Source organism: Triturus cristatus, chromosome 10, assembly GCF_964204655.1.
Source record: "Triturus cristatus chromosome 10, aTriCri1.1, whole genome shotgun sequence".
In the NCBI taxonomy this organism is placed as follows: domain Eukaryota; kingdom Metazoa; phylum Chordata; class Amphibia; order Caudata; family Salamandridae; genus Triturus; species Triturus cristatus.
The window spans coordinates 845,451,248-845,465,599 of NC_140593.1; the positions used below are offsets into that span (position 1 = coordinate 845,451,248).

General features: G+C 47.1%; 21 non-coding genes across 21 annotated transcripts; all 21 read left to right on the top strand.

Moving 5' to 3' along the window:
* Positions 1-99: 99 nt before the first annotated feature.
* Positions 100-171, top strand: TRNAP-CGG (transfer RNA proline (anticodon CGG)). Its single transcript has one exon. It is a non-coding gene; the product is annotated as a tRNA-Pro (tRNA).
* Positions 172-556: 385 nt separating this feature from the next.
* Positions 557-629, top strand: TRNAV-UAC (transfer RNA valine (anticodon UAC)). The gene has a single exon. It is a non-coding gene; the product is annotated as a tRNA-Val (tRNA).
* A 429-nt stretch (positions 630-1,058) lies between these two features.
* TRNAP-AGG (transfer RNA proline (anticodon AGG)) lies at positions 1,059-1,130 on the top strand. Its single transcript has one exon. It is a non-coding gene; the product is annotated as a tRNA-Pro (tRNA).
* Positions 1,131-1,516: 386 nt separating this feature from the next.
* Positions 1,517-1,589, top strand: TRNAV-AAC (transfer RNA valine (anticodon AAC)). Its single transcript has one exon. It is a non-coding gene; the product is annotated as a tRNA-Val (tRNA).
* Positions 1,590-1,878: 289 nt separating this feature from the next.
* TRNAL-CAA (transfer RNA leucine (anticodon CAA)) lies at positions 1,879-1,990 on the top strand. Its single transcript has 2 exons — positions 1,879-1,916; positions 1,945-1,990. It is a non-coding gene; the product is annotated as a tRNA-Leu (tRNA).
* Positions 1,991-2,927: 937 nt separating this feature from the next.
* Positions 2,928-2,999, top strand: TRNAP-CGG (transfer RNA proline (anticodon CGG)). Its single transcript has one exon. It is a non-coding gene; the product is annotated as a tRNA-Pro (tRNA).
* Positions 3,000-3,886: 887 nt separating this feature from the next.
* TRNAP-AGG (transfer RNA proline (anticodon AGG)) lies at positions 3,887-3,958 on the top strand. The gene has a single exon. It is a non-coding gene; the product is annotated as a tRNA-Pro (tRNA).
* A 386-nt stretch (positions 3,959-4,344) lies between these two features.
* Positions 4,345-4,417, top strand: TRNAV-AAC (transfer RNA valine (anticodon AAC)). The gene has a single exon. It is a non-coding gene; the product is annotated as a tRNA-Val (tRNA).
* Positions 4,418-4,706: 289 nt separating this feature from the next.
* TRNAL-CAA (transfer RNA leucine (anticodon CAA)) lies at positions 4,707-4,818 on the top strand. Its single transcript has 2 exons — positions 4,707-4,744; positions 4,773-4,818. It is a non-coding gene; the product is annotated as a tRNA-Leu (tRNA).
* A 937-nt stretch (positions 4,819-5,755) lies between these two features.
* Positions 5,756-5,827, top strand: TRNAP-CGG (transfer RNA proline (anticodon CGG)). Its single transcript has one exon. It is a non-coding gene; the product is annotated as a tRNA-Pro (tRNA).
* Positions 5,828-7,172: 1,345 nt separating this feature from the next.
* Positions 7,173-7,245, top strand: TRNAV-AAC (transfer RNA valine (anticodon AAC)). The gene has a single exon. It is a non-coding gene; the product is annotated as a tRNA-Val (tRNA).
* Positions 7,246-7,534: 289 nt separating this feature from the next.
* Positions 7,535-7,646, top strand: TRNAL-CAA (transfer RNA leucine (anticodon CAA)). The gene is made up of 2 exons: positions 7,535-7,572; positions 7,601-7,646. It is a non-coding gene; the product is annotated as a tRNA-Leu (tRNA).
* Positions 7,647-8,583: 937 nt separating this feature from the next.
* On the top strand, positions 8,584-8,655 carry TRNAP-CGG (transfer RNA proline (anticodon CGG)). The gene has a single exon. It is a non-coding gene; the product is annotated as a tRNA-Pro (tRNA).
* An 887-nt stretch (positions 8,656-9,542) lies between these two features.
* Positions 9,543-9,614, top strand: TRNAP-AGG (transfer RNA proline (anticodon AGG)). The gene has a single exon. It is a non-coding gene; the product is annotated as a tRNA-Pro (tRNA).
* Positions 9,615-10,001: 387 nt separating this feature from the next.
* TRNAV-AAC (transfer RNA valine (anticodon AAC)) lies at positions 10,002-10,074 on the top strand. Its single transcript has one exon. It is a non-coding gene; the product is annotated as a tRNA-Val (tRNA).
* A 289-nt stretch (positions 10,075-10,363) lies between these two features.
* TRNAL-CAA (transfer RNA leucine (anticodon CAA)) lies at positions 10,364-10,475 on the top strand. The gene is made up of 2 exons: positions 10,364-10,401; positions 10,430-10,475. It is a non-coding gene; the product is annotated as a tRNA-Leu (tRNA).
* A 937-nt stretch (positions 10,476-11,412) lies between these two features.
* On the top strand, positions 11,413-11,484 carry TRNAP-CGG (transfer RNA proline (anticodon CGG)). The gene has a single exon. It is a non-coding gene; the product is annotated as a tRNA-Pro (tRNA).
* An 887-nt stretch (positions 11,485-12,371) lies between these two features.
* TRNAP-AGG (transfer RNA proline (anticodon AGG)) lies at positions 12,372-12,443 on the top strand. The gene has a single exon. It is a non-coding gene; the product is annotated as a tRNA-Pro (tRNA).
* Positions 12,444-12,829: 386 nt separating this feature from the next.
* Positions 12,830-12,902, top strand: TRNAV-AAC (transfer RNA valine (anticodon AAC)). The gene has a single exon. It is a non-coding gene; the product is annotated as a tRNA-Val (tRNA).
* A 289-nt stretch (positions 12,903-13,191) lies between these two features.
* Positions 13,192-13,303, top strand: TRNAL-CAA (transfer RNA leucine (anticodon CAA)). The gene is made up of 2 exons: positions 13,192-13,229; positions 13,258-13,303. It is a non-coding gene; the product is annotated as a tRNA-Leu (tRNA).
* Positions 13,304-14,240: 937 nt separating this feature from the next.
* TRNAP-CGG (transfer RNA proline (anticodon CGG)) lies at positions 14,241-14,312 on the top strand. Its single transcript has one exon. It is a non-coding gene; the product is annotated as a tRNA-Pro (tRNA).
* Positions 14,313-14,352: the final 40 nt, after the last annotated feature.

The following is a 14,352-nucleotide window of genomic DNA, read 5'->3' on the forward strand; positions in this document are numbered from 1 at the left end:
GACTTTGTGTGGCTCACATAGAGAGAGAGCAGCCAAATAGCACTGCTTTGTTTCTGAAAGACGCATCAGAAATTGTTCAAATTGCCAACAGGGGAACCAGGCTCGTTGGTCTAGGGGTATGATTCTCGCTTCGGGTGCGAGAGGTCCCGGGTTCAAATCCCGGACGAGCCCATGTTGTGGAATTATTTTTAGGCTGCTTATTATATAGGACCATTTCTTCTTTTCAATGCTATAAGACGCCGTGTATGGTGAGAAAGTTCCTTTCCCTGCACGCTGTTTCCCACTTTTGGCGTATAGAATTTCAGTGCCGGACTTCTTTGCAACTGCTTTTCTGGGGTGGACCATCAGTGTAGGAACATTAAATTCAAAGTGTTTTTCTAGTGTGATTTCAGGTATGGTTTTAAAATCGCCTTTTGGAATAAAAGTGGTCCTCGTTCCTTTCTTCCAAAGAAAGAGATCGGGTAAGGAGGGTCCAACGTTGAGCTTCATGGACATTGGCCCTTGGTCTGTGCTTTCCAGCCCACTACATGCCAAGAAGATTGCTGCAAGAGTATCTGTTTCTGTGGTGTAGTGGTTATCACGTTCGCTTTACACGCGAAAGGTCCCTGGTTCGAGACCGGGCAGAAACAGCAGCTTATTGTTTGCATTTACTCTCTCAACTTATGGGAAAGCTGAGATAATGGAAGCTGTCTATCCCTCACCAGCGTGACGTACTGTGCTCCAGGGGCATCAGTGACAGCTCAAAAAGAGAAGTGACGATAGTTTGCGCCATTCGTTTGCACGTCATTTTGTACTGAAGGGTGGGCCTACTTGATGAAAGCAAGGCATGAGAGCAGAAATTGTTTTATTGTCCTCACCGAGAGCATACACCTAGAGCAAACAAAATGTCTGAAGGATGGAGGTATTTTCATTTCTTGTTCGATGACGGCCATGGAAAAGACAGCAACCATATTGCAGAAGAGAGCAGCATGTGCAGTTGCTTGCTTTGGGTGAATCATTCACCAACTCGCTGCCAATAACCCCCGGAGCCGGTGCAAAAGGTGACTCTTGTGTGCCTCGGCTCGTTGGTCTAGGGGTATGATTCTCGCTTAGGGTGCGAGAGGTCCCGGGTTCAAATCCCGGACGAGCCCTTTTTTAGAGGTAAACATACGAATCCTACTCAAAACTGACAATGCCTGACTATTTCTCATTACACTCGGCGCATTGTTGCACAAATTATTTTGAACCTCAGAAGAAAAACGGATATCCATGCTTTTTCTGCCTTCATGCTTAGTCTGTGTGTGTCCCAGGTGATGCTTTCCCAAGCTGTACTTGCTGGCATTTAGGCATCAGATATTTGTCTGTCGATGCCTGCATAAGTAAATTTTTAATACGTCTAATTGCAAGCATGTTGGCTGATATCTCTGCAGTTTTCACACTTGCTCCTCGCTTTCTGAGTGGCTGCTGATACAGCAGAATAGAAGTAGAGAGAATCCTTGAGAGGAACCTTGCTCTAACAGTAAAACACAGCAAGTTAGTTTCTGTAGTGTAGTGGTCATCACGTTCGCCTAACACGCGAAAGGTCCCCGGTTCGAGACCGGGCAGAAACACTGTGCATGAGCTGCTTTTATGTGCACCCTCTAAAACCTTATTATCTCAATGCAAGCTTAAGAAGAGGCGGTCCATGAACCCAGCGAGCCGTGGGAAACTTCCTTTACTTTTCCAAGACGAAACAAAGTAATCCGCATCCATCAGTGGTCGCTCTTGTGCCTAGCTTTTTTTTTTATCATGCCATGTTGTATTGTGGGGCCTTTACACCTGTGACATTGCTGCGAACGCTGTAAGTGCAAACATTGGCAAGTGCAGACAGAAGAGTCAGACCTGTACATAGCCAGGGCTGTCAGGATGGCCGAGTGGTCTAAGGCGCCAGACTCAAGAGAGCTTGATCTTCAGTGCAAGTGAGACTTCTGGTCTCCTCATGGAGGCGTGGGTTCAAATCCCACTTCTGACAGGTCTCTTTTACACCCTTAAATCGTCCTGTTTTTTGCAGTGCATTCCCCACACACCACAATCTTTGCACGGACCTGTAACATATGACGAGAAATCCACCAACGATCAGGCTGGGCCCTCAATCACAATTCCATGTATTCCTGGAAGGGACACCTCAGGCACACCTTCCGTTAAATTTGCACTCCATCACACTAACTGCTGTGCTGGTTTCTCATTAAGCAGTTGATCCCATCTTTGTTGTGAGGCTCTCCTGCCACCTTTTGGGCGGAGAAGGCACTGTCCCTGCAACAACACAGGCAGACATGTTCAACAGGGCTTCCTGGTTATGTGGGAGGAGCAGATTGTCATTGGTCCCCCCTTGCGAATTTTAATTTACATAAGGAAGACAGAGAGGTAGCTGGGAGTAGGCAGTACACACGGACATTGAACTCTATCTTGTGATTTGCAGCCAATTCTAGATTGAGGCAGGAGGAAAGGAGGTGACTTGCCCAACAATGGCCATTCTGGGAATTCAGCCACCCTAGGTCTCCCAGGTGAGTGTTTCAGTCCTGCGAGCCACTCATATAAATCTCGCCTGATCGAGCCTCATTGAGTGCTGAGTGAGCATGTTTGAATCCAAGAATCAAACGCTTCTTTCTTAGAAGCAAGAATTGGCAGGCCCTCTCTTGCTTCTGGGGTGGAAGTTTATGGGGCAAGGGTCCAGGACTTGCAGAGAAGTACAAGTGCCAGAAAGTGCCTGCAGTTCTCATCAGTGCCTTTTTTCTGCTCACTGGCAGCTAGGATATCGGCTGATCCCTTCCTTGCAAGAGTGAAAAAAACAACACCTTGAGAGAAAACATGACTTTGTGTGGCTCACATAGAGAGAGAGAAGCCAAATAGCACTGCTTTGTTTCTGAAAGACGCATCAGAAATTGTTCAAATTGACAACAGGGGAACCAGGCTCGTTGGTCTAGGGGTATGATTCTCGCTTCGGGTGCGAGAGGTCCCGGGTTCAAATCCCGGACGAGCCCATGTTGTGGAATTATTTTTAGGCTGCTTATTATATAGGACCATTTCTTCTTTTCAATGCTATAAGACGCCGTGTATGGTGAGAAAGTTCCTTTCCCTGCACGCTGTTTCCCACTTTTGGCGTATAGAATTTCAGTGCCGGACTTCTTTGCAACTGCTTTTCTGGGGTGGACCATCAGTGTAGGAACATTAAATTCAAAGTGTTTTTCTAGTGTGATTTCAGGTATGGTTTTAAAATCGCCTTTTGGAATAAAAGTGGTCCTCGTTCCTTTCTTCCAAAGAAAGAGATCGGGTAAGGAGGGTCCAACGTTGAGCTTCATGGACATTGGCCCTTGGTCTGTGCTTTCCAGCCCACTACATGCCAAGAAGATTGCTGCAAGAGTATCTGTTTCTGTGGTGTAGTGGTTATCACGTTCGCTTTACACGCGAAAGTTCCCTGGTTCGAGACTGGGCAGAAACAGCAGCTTATTGTTTGCATTTACTCTCTCAACTTATGGGAAAGCTGAGATAATGGAAGCTGTCTATCCCTCACCAGCGTGACGTACTGTGCTCCAGGGGCATCAGTGACAGCTCAAAAAGAGAAGTGACGATAGTTTGTGCCATTCGTTTGCACGTCCTTTTGTACTGAAGGGTGGGCCTACTTGATGAATGCAAGGCATGAGAGCAGAAATTGTTTTATTGTCCTCACCGAGAGCATACACCTAGAGCAAACAAAATGTCTGAAGGATGGAGGTATTTTCATTTCTTGTTCGATGACGGCCATGGAAAAGACAGCAACCATATTGCAGAAGAGAGCAGCATGTGCAGTTGCTTGCTTTGGGTGAATCATTCACCAACTCGCTGCCAATAACCCCCGGAGCCGGTGCAAAAGGTGACTCTTGTGTGCCTCGGCTCGTTGGTCTAGGGGTATGATTCTCGCTTAGGGTGCGAGAGGTCCCGGGTTCAAATCCCGGACGAGCCCTTTTTTAGAGGTAAACATACGAATCCTACTCAAAACTGACAATGCCTGACTATTTCTCATTACACTCGGCGCATTGTTGCACAAATTATTTTGAACCTCAGAAGAAAAACGGATATCCATGCTTTTTCTGCCTTCATGCTTAGTCTGTGTGTGTCCCAGGTGATGCTTTCCCAAGCTGTACTTGCTGGCATTTAGGCATCAGATATTTGTCTGTCGATGCCTGCATAAGTAAATTTTTAATACGTCTAATTGCAAGCATGTTGGCTGATATCTCTGCAGTTTTCACACTTGCTCCTCGCTTTCTGAGTGGCTGCTGATACAGCAGAATAGAAGTAGAGAGAATCCTTGAGAGGAACCTTGCTCTAATAGTAAAACACAGCAAGTTAGTTTCTGTAGTGTAGTGGTCATCACGTTCGCCTAACACGCGAAAGGTCCCCGGTTCGAGACCGGGCAGAAACACTGTGCATGAGCTGCTTTTATGTGCACCCTCTAAAACCTTATTATCTCAATGCAAGCTTAAGAAGAGGCGGTCCATGAACCCAGCGAGCCGTGGGAAACTTCCTTTACTTTTCCAAGACGAAACAAAGTAATCCGCATCCATCAGTGGTCGCTCTTGTGCCTAGCTTTTTTTTTTATCATGCCATGTTGTATTGTGGGGCCTTTACACCTGTGACATTGCTGCGAACGCTGTAAGTGCAAACATTGGCAAGTGCAGACAGAAGAGTCAGACCGGTACATAGCCAAGGCAGTCAGGATGGCCGAGTGGTCTAAGGCGCCAGACTCAAGAGAGCTTGATCTTCAGTGCAACTGAGACTTCTGGTCTCCTCATGGAGGCGTGGGTTCAAATCCCACTTCTGACAGGTCTCTTTTACACCCTTAAATCGTCCTGTTTTTTGCAGTGCATTCCCCACACACCACAATCTTTGCACGGACCTGTAACATATGACGAGAAATCCACCAACGATCAGGCTGGGCCCTCAATCACAATTCCATGTATTCCTGGAAGGGACACCTCAGGCACACCTTCCGTTAAATTTGCACTCCATCACACTAACTGCTGTGCTGGTTTCTCATTAAGCAGTTGATCCCATCTTTGTTGTGAGGCTCTCCTGCCACCTTTTGGGCGGAGAAGGCACTGTCCCTGCAACAACACAGGCAGACATGTTCAACAGGGCTTCCTGGTTATGTGGGAGGAGCAGATTGTCATTGGTCCCCCCTTGCGAATTTTAATTTACATAAGGAAGACAGAGAGGTAGCTGGGAGTAGGCAGTACACACGGACATTGAACTCTATCTTGTCATTTGCAGCCAATTCTAGATTGAGGCAGGAGGAAAGGAGGTGACTTGCCCAACAATGGCTATTCTGGGAATTCAGCCACCCTGGGTCTCCCAGGTGAGTGTTTCAGTCCTGCGAGCCACTCATATAAATCTCGCCTGATCGAGCCTCATTGAGCGCTGAGTGAGCATGTTTGAATCCAAGAATCAAACGCTTCTTTCTTAGAAGCAAGAATTGGCAGGCCCTCCCTTGCTTCTGGGGTGGAAGTTTATGGGGCAAGGGTCCAGGACTTGCAGAGTAGTACAAGTGCCAGAAAGTGCCTGCAGTTCTCATCAGTGCCTTTTTTCTGCTCACTGGCAGCTAGGATATCGGCTGATCCCTTCCTTGCAAGAGTGAAAAAAACAACACCTTGAGAGAAAACATGACTTTGTGTGGCTCACATAGAGAGAGAGCAGCCAAATAGCACTGCTTTGTTTCTGAAAGACGCATCAGAAATTGTTCAAATTGCCGACAGGGGAACCAGGCTCGTTGGTCTAGGGGTATGATTCTCGCTTCGGGTGCGAGAGGTCCCGGGTTCAAATCCCGGACGAGCCCATGTTGTGGAATTATTTTTAGGCTGCTTATTATATAGGACCATTTCTTCTTTTCAATGCTATAAGACGCCGTGTATGGTGAGAAAGTTCCTTTCCCTGCACGCTGTTTCCCACTTTTGGCGTATAGAATTTCAGTGCCGGACTTCTTTGCAACTGCTTTTCTGGGGTGGACCATCAGTGTAGGAACATTAAATTCAAAGTGTTTTTCTAGTGTGATTTCAGGTATGGTTTTAAAATCGCCTTTTGGAATAAAAGTGGTCCTCGTTCCTTTCTTCCAAAGAAAGAGATCGGGTAAGGAGGGTCCAACGTTGAGCTTCATGGACATTGGCCCTTGGTCTGTGCTTTCCAGCCCACTACATGCCAAGAAGATTGCTGCAAGAGTATCTGTTTCTGTGGTGTAGTGGTTATCACGTTCGCTTTACACGCGAAAGGTCCCTGGTTCGAGACTGGGCAGAAACAGCAGCTTATTGTTTGCATTTACTCTCTCAACTTATGGGAAAGCTGAGATAATGGAAGCTGTCTATCCCTCACCAGCGTGACGCACTGTGCTCCAGGGGCATCAGTGACAGCTCAAAAAGAGAAGTGACGATAGTTTGTGCCATTCGTTTGCACGTCCTTTTGTACTGAAGGGTGGGCCTACTTGATGAATGCAAGGCATGAGAGCAGAAATTGTTTTATTGTCCTCACCGAGAGCATACACCTAGAGCAAACAAAATGTCTGAAGGATGGAGGTATTTTCATTTCTTGTTCGATGACGGCCATGGAAAAGACAGCAACCATATTGCAGAAGAGAGCAGCATGTGCAGTTGCTTGCTTTGGGTGAATCATTCACCAACTCGCTGCCAATAACCCCCGGAGCCGGTGCAAAAGGTGACTCTTGTGTGCCTCGGCTCGTTGCTCTAGGGGTATGATTCTCGCTTAGGGTGCGAGAGGTCCCGGGTTCAAATCCCGGACGAGCCCTTTTTTAGAGGTAAACATACGAATCCTACTCAAAACTGACAATGCCTGACTATTTCTCATTACACTCGGCGCATTGTTGCACAAATTATTTTGAACCTCAGAAGAAAAACGGATATCCATGCTTTTTCTGCCTTCATGCTTAGTCTGTGTGTGTCCCAGGTGATGCTTTCCCAAGCTGTACTTGCTGGCATTTAGGCATCAGATATTTGTCTGTCGATGCCTGCATAAGTAAATTTTTAATACGTCTAATTGCAAGCATGTTGGCTGATATCTCTGCAGTTTTCACACTTGCTCCTCGCTTTCTGAGTGGCTGCTGATACAGCAGAATAGAAGTAGAGAGAATCCTTGAGAGGAACCTTGCTCTAATAGTAAAACACAGCAAGTTAGTTTCTGTAGTGTAGTGGTCATCACGTTCGCCTAACACGCGAAAGGTCCCCGGTTCGAGACCGGGCAGAAACACTGTGCATGAGCTGCTTTTATGTGCACCCTCTAAAACCTTATTATCTCAATGCAAGCTTAAGAAGAGGCGGTCCATGAACCCAGCGAGCCGTGGGAAACTTCCTTTACTTTTCCAAGACGAAACAAAGTAATCCGCATCCATCAGTGGTCGCTCTTGTGCCTAGCTTTTTTTTTTATCATGCCATGTTGTATTGTGGGGCCTTTACACCTGTGACATTGCTGCGAACGCTGTAAGTGCAAACATTGGCAAGTGCAGACAGAAGAGTCAGACCGGTACATAGCCATGGCTGTCAGGATGGCCGAGTGGTCTAAGGCGCCAGACTCAAGAGAGCTTGATCTTCAGTGCAACTGAGACTTCTGGTCTCCTCATGGAGGCGTGGGTTCAAATCCCACTTCTGACAGGTCTCTTTTACACCCTTAAATCGTCCTGTTTTTTGCAGTGCATTCCCCACACACCACAATCTTTGCACGGACCTGTAACATATGACGAGAAATCCACCAACGATCAGGCTGGGCCCTCAATCACAATTCCATGTATTCCTGGAAGGGACACCTCAGGCACACCTTCCGTTAAATTTGCACTCCATCACACTAACTGCTGTGCTGGTTTCTCATTAAGCAGTTGATCCCATCTTTGTTGTGAGGCTCTCCTGCCACCTTTTGGGCGGAGAAGGCACTGTCCCTGCAACAACACAGGCAGACATGTTCAACAGGGCTTCCTGGTTATGTGGGAGGAGCAGATTGTCATTGGTCCCCCCTTGCGAATTTTAATTTACATAAGGAAGACAGAGAGGTAGCTGGGAGTAGGCAGTACACACGGACATTGAACTCTATCTTGTGATTTGCAGCCAATTCTAGATTGAGGCAGGAGGAAAGGAGGTGACTTGCCCAACAATGGCCATTCTGGGAATTCAGCCACCCTGGGTCTCCCAGGTGAGTGTTTCAGTCCTGCGAGCCACTCATATAAATCTCGCCTGATCGAGCCTCATTGAGCGCTGAGTGAGCATGTTTGAATCCAAGAATCAAACGCTTCTTTCTTAGAAGCAAGAATTGGCAGGCCCTCCCTTGCTTCTGGGGTGGAAGTTTATGGGGCAAGGGTCCAGGACTTGCAGAGAAGTACAAGTGCCAGAAAGTGCCTGCAGTTCTCATCAGTGCCTTTTTTCTGCTCACTGGCAGCTAGGATATCGGCTGATCCCTTCCTTGCAAGAGTGAAAAAAACAACACCTTGAGAGAAAACATGACTTTGTGTGGCTCACATAGAGAGAGAGCAGCCAAATAGCACTGCTTTGTTTCTGAAAGACGCATCAGAAATTGTTCAAATTGCCAACAGGGGAACCAGGCTCGTTGGTCTAGGGGTATGATTCTCGCTTCGGGTGCGAGAGGTCCCGGGTTCAAATCCCGGACGAGCCCATGTTGTGGAATTATTTTTAGGCTGCTTATTATATAGGACCATTTCTTCTTTTCAATGCTATAAGACGCCGTGTATGGTGAGAAAGTTCCTTTCCCTGCACGCTGTTTCCCACTTTTGGCGTATAGAATTTCAGTGCCGGACTTCTTTGCAACTGCTTTTCTGGGGTGGACCATCAGTGTAGGAACATTAAATTCAAAGTGTTTTTCTAGTGTGATTTCAGGTATGGTTTTAAAATCGCCTTTTGGAATAAAAGTGGTCCTCGTTCCTTTCTTCCAAAGAAAGAGATCGGGTAAGGAGGGTCCAACGTTGAGCTTCATGGACATTGGCCCTTGGTCTGTGCTTTCCAGCCCACTACATGCCAAGAAGATTGCTGCAAGAGTATCTGTTTCTGTGGTGTAGTGGTTATCACGTTCGCTTTACACGCGAAAGGTCCCTGGTTCGAGACTGGGCAGAAACAGCAGCTTATTGTTTGCATTTACTCTCTCAACTTATGGGAAAGCTGAGATAATGGAAGCTGTCTATCCCTCACCAGCGTGACGTACTGTGCTCCAGGGGCATCAGTGACAGCTCAAAAAGAGAAGTGACGATAGTTTGCGCCATTCGTTTGCACGTCCTTTTGTACTGAAGGGTGGGCCTACTTGATGAATGCAAGGCATGAGAGCAGAAATTGTTTTATTGTCCTCACCGAGAGCATACACCTAGAGCAAACAAAATGTCTGAAGGATGGAGGTATTTTCATTTCTTGTTCGATGACGGCCATGGAAAAGACAGCAACCATATTGCAGAAGAGAGCAGCATGTGCAGTTGCTTGCTTTGGGTGAATCATTCACCAACTCGCTGCCAATAACCCCCGGAGCCGGTGCAAAAGGTGACTCTTGTGTGCCTCGGCTCGTTGGTCTAGGGGTATGATTCTCGCTTAGGGTGCGAGAGGTCCCGGGTTCAAATCCCGGACGAGCCCTTTTTTTAGAGGTAAACATACGAATCCTACTCAAAACTGACAATGCCTGACTATTTCTCATTACACTCGGCGCATTGTTGCACAAATTATTTTGAACCTCAGAAGAAAAACGGATATCCATGCTTTTTCTGCCTTCATGCTTAGTCTGTGTGTGTCCCAGGTGATGCTTTCCCAAGCTGTACTTGCTGGCATTTAGGCATCAGATATTTGTCTGTCGATGCCTGCATAAGTAAATTTTTAATACGTCTAATTGCAAGCATGTTGGCTGATATCTCTGCAGTTTTCACACTTGCTCCTCGCTTTCTGAGTGGCTGCTGATACAGCAGAATAGAAGTAGAGAGAATCCTTGAGAGGAACCTTGCTCTAACAGTAAAACACAGCAAGTTAGTTTCTGTAGTGTAGTGGTCATCACGTTCGCCTAACACGCGAAAGGTCCCCGGTTCGAGACCGGGCAGAAACACTGTGCATGAGCTGCTTTTATGTGCACCCTCTAAAACCTTATTATCTCAATGCAAGCTTAAGAAGAGGCGGTCCATGAACCCAGCGAGCCGTGGGAAACTTCCTTTACTTTTCCAAGACGAAACAAAGTAATCCGCATCCATCAGTGGTCGCTCTTGTGCCTAGCTTTTTTTTTTATCATGCCATGTTGTATTGTGGGGCCTTTACACCTGTGACATTGCTGCGAACGCTGTAAGTGCAAACATTGGCAAGTGCAGACAGAAGAGTCAGACCGGTACATAGCCAGGGCTGTCAGGATGGCCGAGTGGTCTAAGGCGCCAGACTCAAGAGAGCTTGATCTTCAGTGCAACTGAGACTTCTGGTCTCCTCATGGAGGCGTGGGTTCAAATCCCACTTCTGACAGGTCTCTTTTACACCCTTAAATCGTCCTGTTTTTTGCAGTGCATTCCCCACACACCACAATCTTTGCACGGACCTGTAACATATGACGAGAAATCCACCAACGATCAGGCTGGGCCCTCAATCACAATTCCATGTATTCCTGGAAGGGACACCTCAGGCACACCTTCCGTTAAATTTGCACTCCATCACACTAACTGCTGTGCTGGTTTCTCATTAAGCAGTTGATCCCATCTTTGTTGTGAGGCTCTCCTGCCACCTTTTGGGCGGAGAAGGCACTGTCCCTGCAACAACACAGGCAGACATGTTCAACAGGGCTTCCTGGTTATGTGGGAGGAGCAGATTGTCATTGGTCCCCCCTTGCGAATTTTAATTTACATAAGGAAGACAGAGAGGTAGCTGGGAGTAGGCAGTACACACGGACATTGAACTCTATCTTGTGATTTGCAGCCAATTCTAGATTGAGGCAGGAGGAAAGGAGGTGACTTGCCCAACAATGGCCATTCTGGGAATTCAGCCACCCTGGGTCTCCCAGGTGAGTGTTTCAGTCCTGCGAGCCACTCATATAAATCTCGCCTGATCGAGCCTCATTGAGCGCTGAGTGAGCATGTTTGAATCCAAGAATCAAACGCTTCTTTCTTAGAAGCAAGAATTGGCAGGCCCTCCCTTGCTTCTGGGGTGGAAGTTTATGGGGCAAGGGTCCAGGACTTGCAGAGAAGTACAAGTGCCAGAAAGTGCCTGCAGTTCTCATCAGTGCCTTTTTTCTGCTCACTGGCAGCTAGGATATCGGCTGATCCCTTCCTTGCAAGAGTGAAAAAAACAACACCTTGAGAGAAAACATGACTTTGTGTGGCTCACATAGAGAGAGAGCAGCCAAATAGCACTGCTTTGTTTCTGAAAGACGCATCAGAAATTGTTCAAATTGCCGACAGGGGAACCAGGCTCGTTGGTCTAGGGGTATGATTCTCGCTTCGGGTGCGAGAGGTCCCGGGTTCAAATCCCGGACGAGCCCATGTTGTGGAATTATTTTTAGGCTGCTTATTATATAGGACCATTTCTTCTTTTCAATGCTATAAGACGCCGTGTATGGTGAGAAAGTTCCTTTCCCTGCACGCTGTTTCCCACTTTTGGCGTATAGAATTTCAGTGCCGGACTTCTTTGCAACTGCTTTTCTGGGGTGGACCATCAGTGTAGGAACATTAAATTCAAAGTGTTTTTCTAGTGTGATTTCAGGTATGGTTTTAAAATCGCCTTTTGGAATAAAAGTGGTCCTCGTTCCTTTCTTCCAAAGAAAGAGATCGGGTAAGGAGGGTCCAACGTTGAGCTTCATGGACATTGGCCCTTGGTCTGTGCTTTCCAGCCCACTACATGCCAAGAAGATTGCTGCAAGAGTATCTGTTTCTGTGGTGTAGTGGTTATCACGTTCGCTTTACACGCGAAAGGTCCCTGGTTCGAGACTGGGCAGAAACAGCAGCTTATTGTTTGCATTTACTCTCTCAACTTATGGGAAAGCTGAGATAATGGAAGCTGTCTATCCCTCACCAGCGTGACGTACTGTGCTCCAGGGGCATCAGTGACAGCTCAAAAAGAGAAGTGACGATAGTTTGCGCCATTCGTTTGCACGTCCTTTTGTACTGAAGGTTGGGCCTACTTGATGAATGCAAGGCATGAGAGCAGAAATTGTTTTATTGTCCTCACCGAGAGCATACACCTAGAGCAAACAAAATGTCTGAAGGATGGAGGTATTTTCATTTCTTGTTCGATGACGGCCATGGAAAAGACAGCAACCATATTGCAGAAGAGAGCAGCATGTGCAGTTGCTTGCTTTGGGTGAATCATTCACCAACTCGCTGCCAATAACCCCCGGAGCCGGTGCAAAAGGTGACTCTTGTGTGCCTCGGCTCGTTGGTCTAGGGGTATGATTCTCGCTTAGGGTGCGAGAGGTCCCGGGTTCAAATCCCGGACGAGCCCTTTTTTAGAGGTAAACATACGAATCCTACTCAAAACTGACAATGCCTGACTATTTCTCATTACACTCGGCGCATTGTTGCACAAATTATTTTGAACCTCAGAAGAAAAACGGATATCCATGCTTTTTCTGCCTTCATGCTTAGTCTGTGTGTGTCCCAGGTGATGCTTTCCCAAGCTGTACTTGCTGGCATTTAGGCATCAGATATTTGTCTGTCGATGCCTGCATAAGTAAATTTTTAATACGTCTAATTGCAAGCATGTTGGCTGATATCTCTGCAGTTTTCACACTTGCTCCTCGCTTTCTGAGTGGCTGCTGATACAGCAGAATAGAAGTAGAGAGAATCCTTGAGAGGAACCTTGCTCTAACAGTAAAACACAGCAAGTTAGTTTCTGTAGTGTAGTGGTCATCACGTTTGCCTAACACGCGAAAGGTCCCCGGTTCGAGACCGGGCAGAAACACTGTGCATGAGCTGCTTTTATGTGCACCCTCTAAAACCTTATTATCTCAATGCAAGCTTAAGAAGAGGCGGTCCATGAACCCAGCGAGCCGTGGGAAACTTCCTTTACTTTTCCAAGACGAAACAAAGTAATCCGCATCCATCAGTGGTCGCTCTTGTGCCTAGCTTTTTTTTTTATCATGCCATGTTGTATTGTGGGGCCTTTACACCTGTGACATTGCTGCGAACGCTGTAAGTGCAAACATTGGCAAGTGCAGACAGAAGAGTCAGACCGGTACATAGCCAGGGCTGTCAGGATGGCCGAGTGGTCTAAGGCGCCAGACTCAAGAGAGCTTGATCTTCAGTGCAACTGAGACTTCTGGTCTCCTCATGGAGGCGTGGGTTCAAATCCCACTTCTGACAGGTCTCTTTTACACCCTTAAATCGTCCTGTTTTTTGCAGTGCATTCCCCACACACCACAATCTTTGCACGGACCTGTAACATATGACGAGAAATCCACCAACGATCAGGCTGGGCCCTCAATCACAATTCCATGTATTCCTGGAAGGGACACCTCAGGCACACCTTCCGTTAAATTTGCACTCCATCACACTAACTGCTGTGCTGGTTTCTCATTAAGCAGTTGATCCCATCTTTGTTGTGAGGCTCTCCTGCCACCTTTTGGGCGGAGAAGGCACTGTCCCTGCAACAACACAGGCAGACATGTTCAACAGGGCTTCCTGGTTATGTGGGAGGAGCAGATTGTCATTGGTCCCCCCTTGCGAATTTTAATTTACATAAGGAAGACAGAGAGGTAGCTGGGAGTAGGCAGTACACACGGACATTGAACTCTATCTTGTGATTTGCAGCCAATTCTAGATTGAGGCAGGAGGAAAGGAGGTGACTTGCCCAACAATGGCCATTCTGGGAATTCAGCCACCCTGGGTCTCCCAGGTGAGTGTTTCAGTCCTGCGAGCCACTCATATAAATCTCGCCTGATCGAGCCTCATTGAGCGCTGAGTGAGCATGTTTGAATCCAAGAATCAAACGCTTCTTTCTTAGAAGCAAGAATTGGCAGGCCCTCCCTTGCTTCTGGGGTGGAAGTTTATGGGGCAAGGGTCCAGGACTTGCAGAGAAGTACAAGTGCCAGAAAGTGCCTGCAGTTCTCATCAGTGCCTTTTTTCTGCTCACTGGCAGCTAGGATATCGGCTGATCCCTTCCTTGCAAGAGTGAAAAAAACAACACCTTGAGAGAAAACATGACTTTGTGTGGCTCACATAGAGAGAGAGCAGCCAAATAGCACTGCTTTGTTTCTGAAAGACGCATCAGAAATTGTTCAAATTGCTGACAGGGGAATCAGGCTCGTTGGTCTAGGGGTATGATTCTCGCTTCGGGTGCGAGAGGTCCCGGGTTCAAATCCCGGACGAGCCCATGTTGTGGAATTATTTTTAGGCTGCTTATTATATAGGAC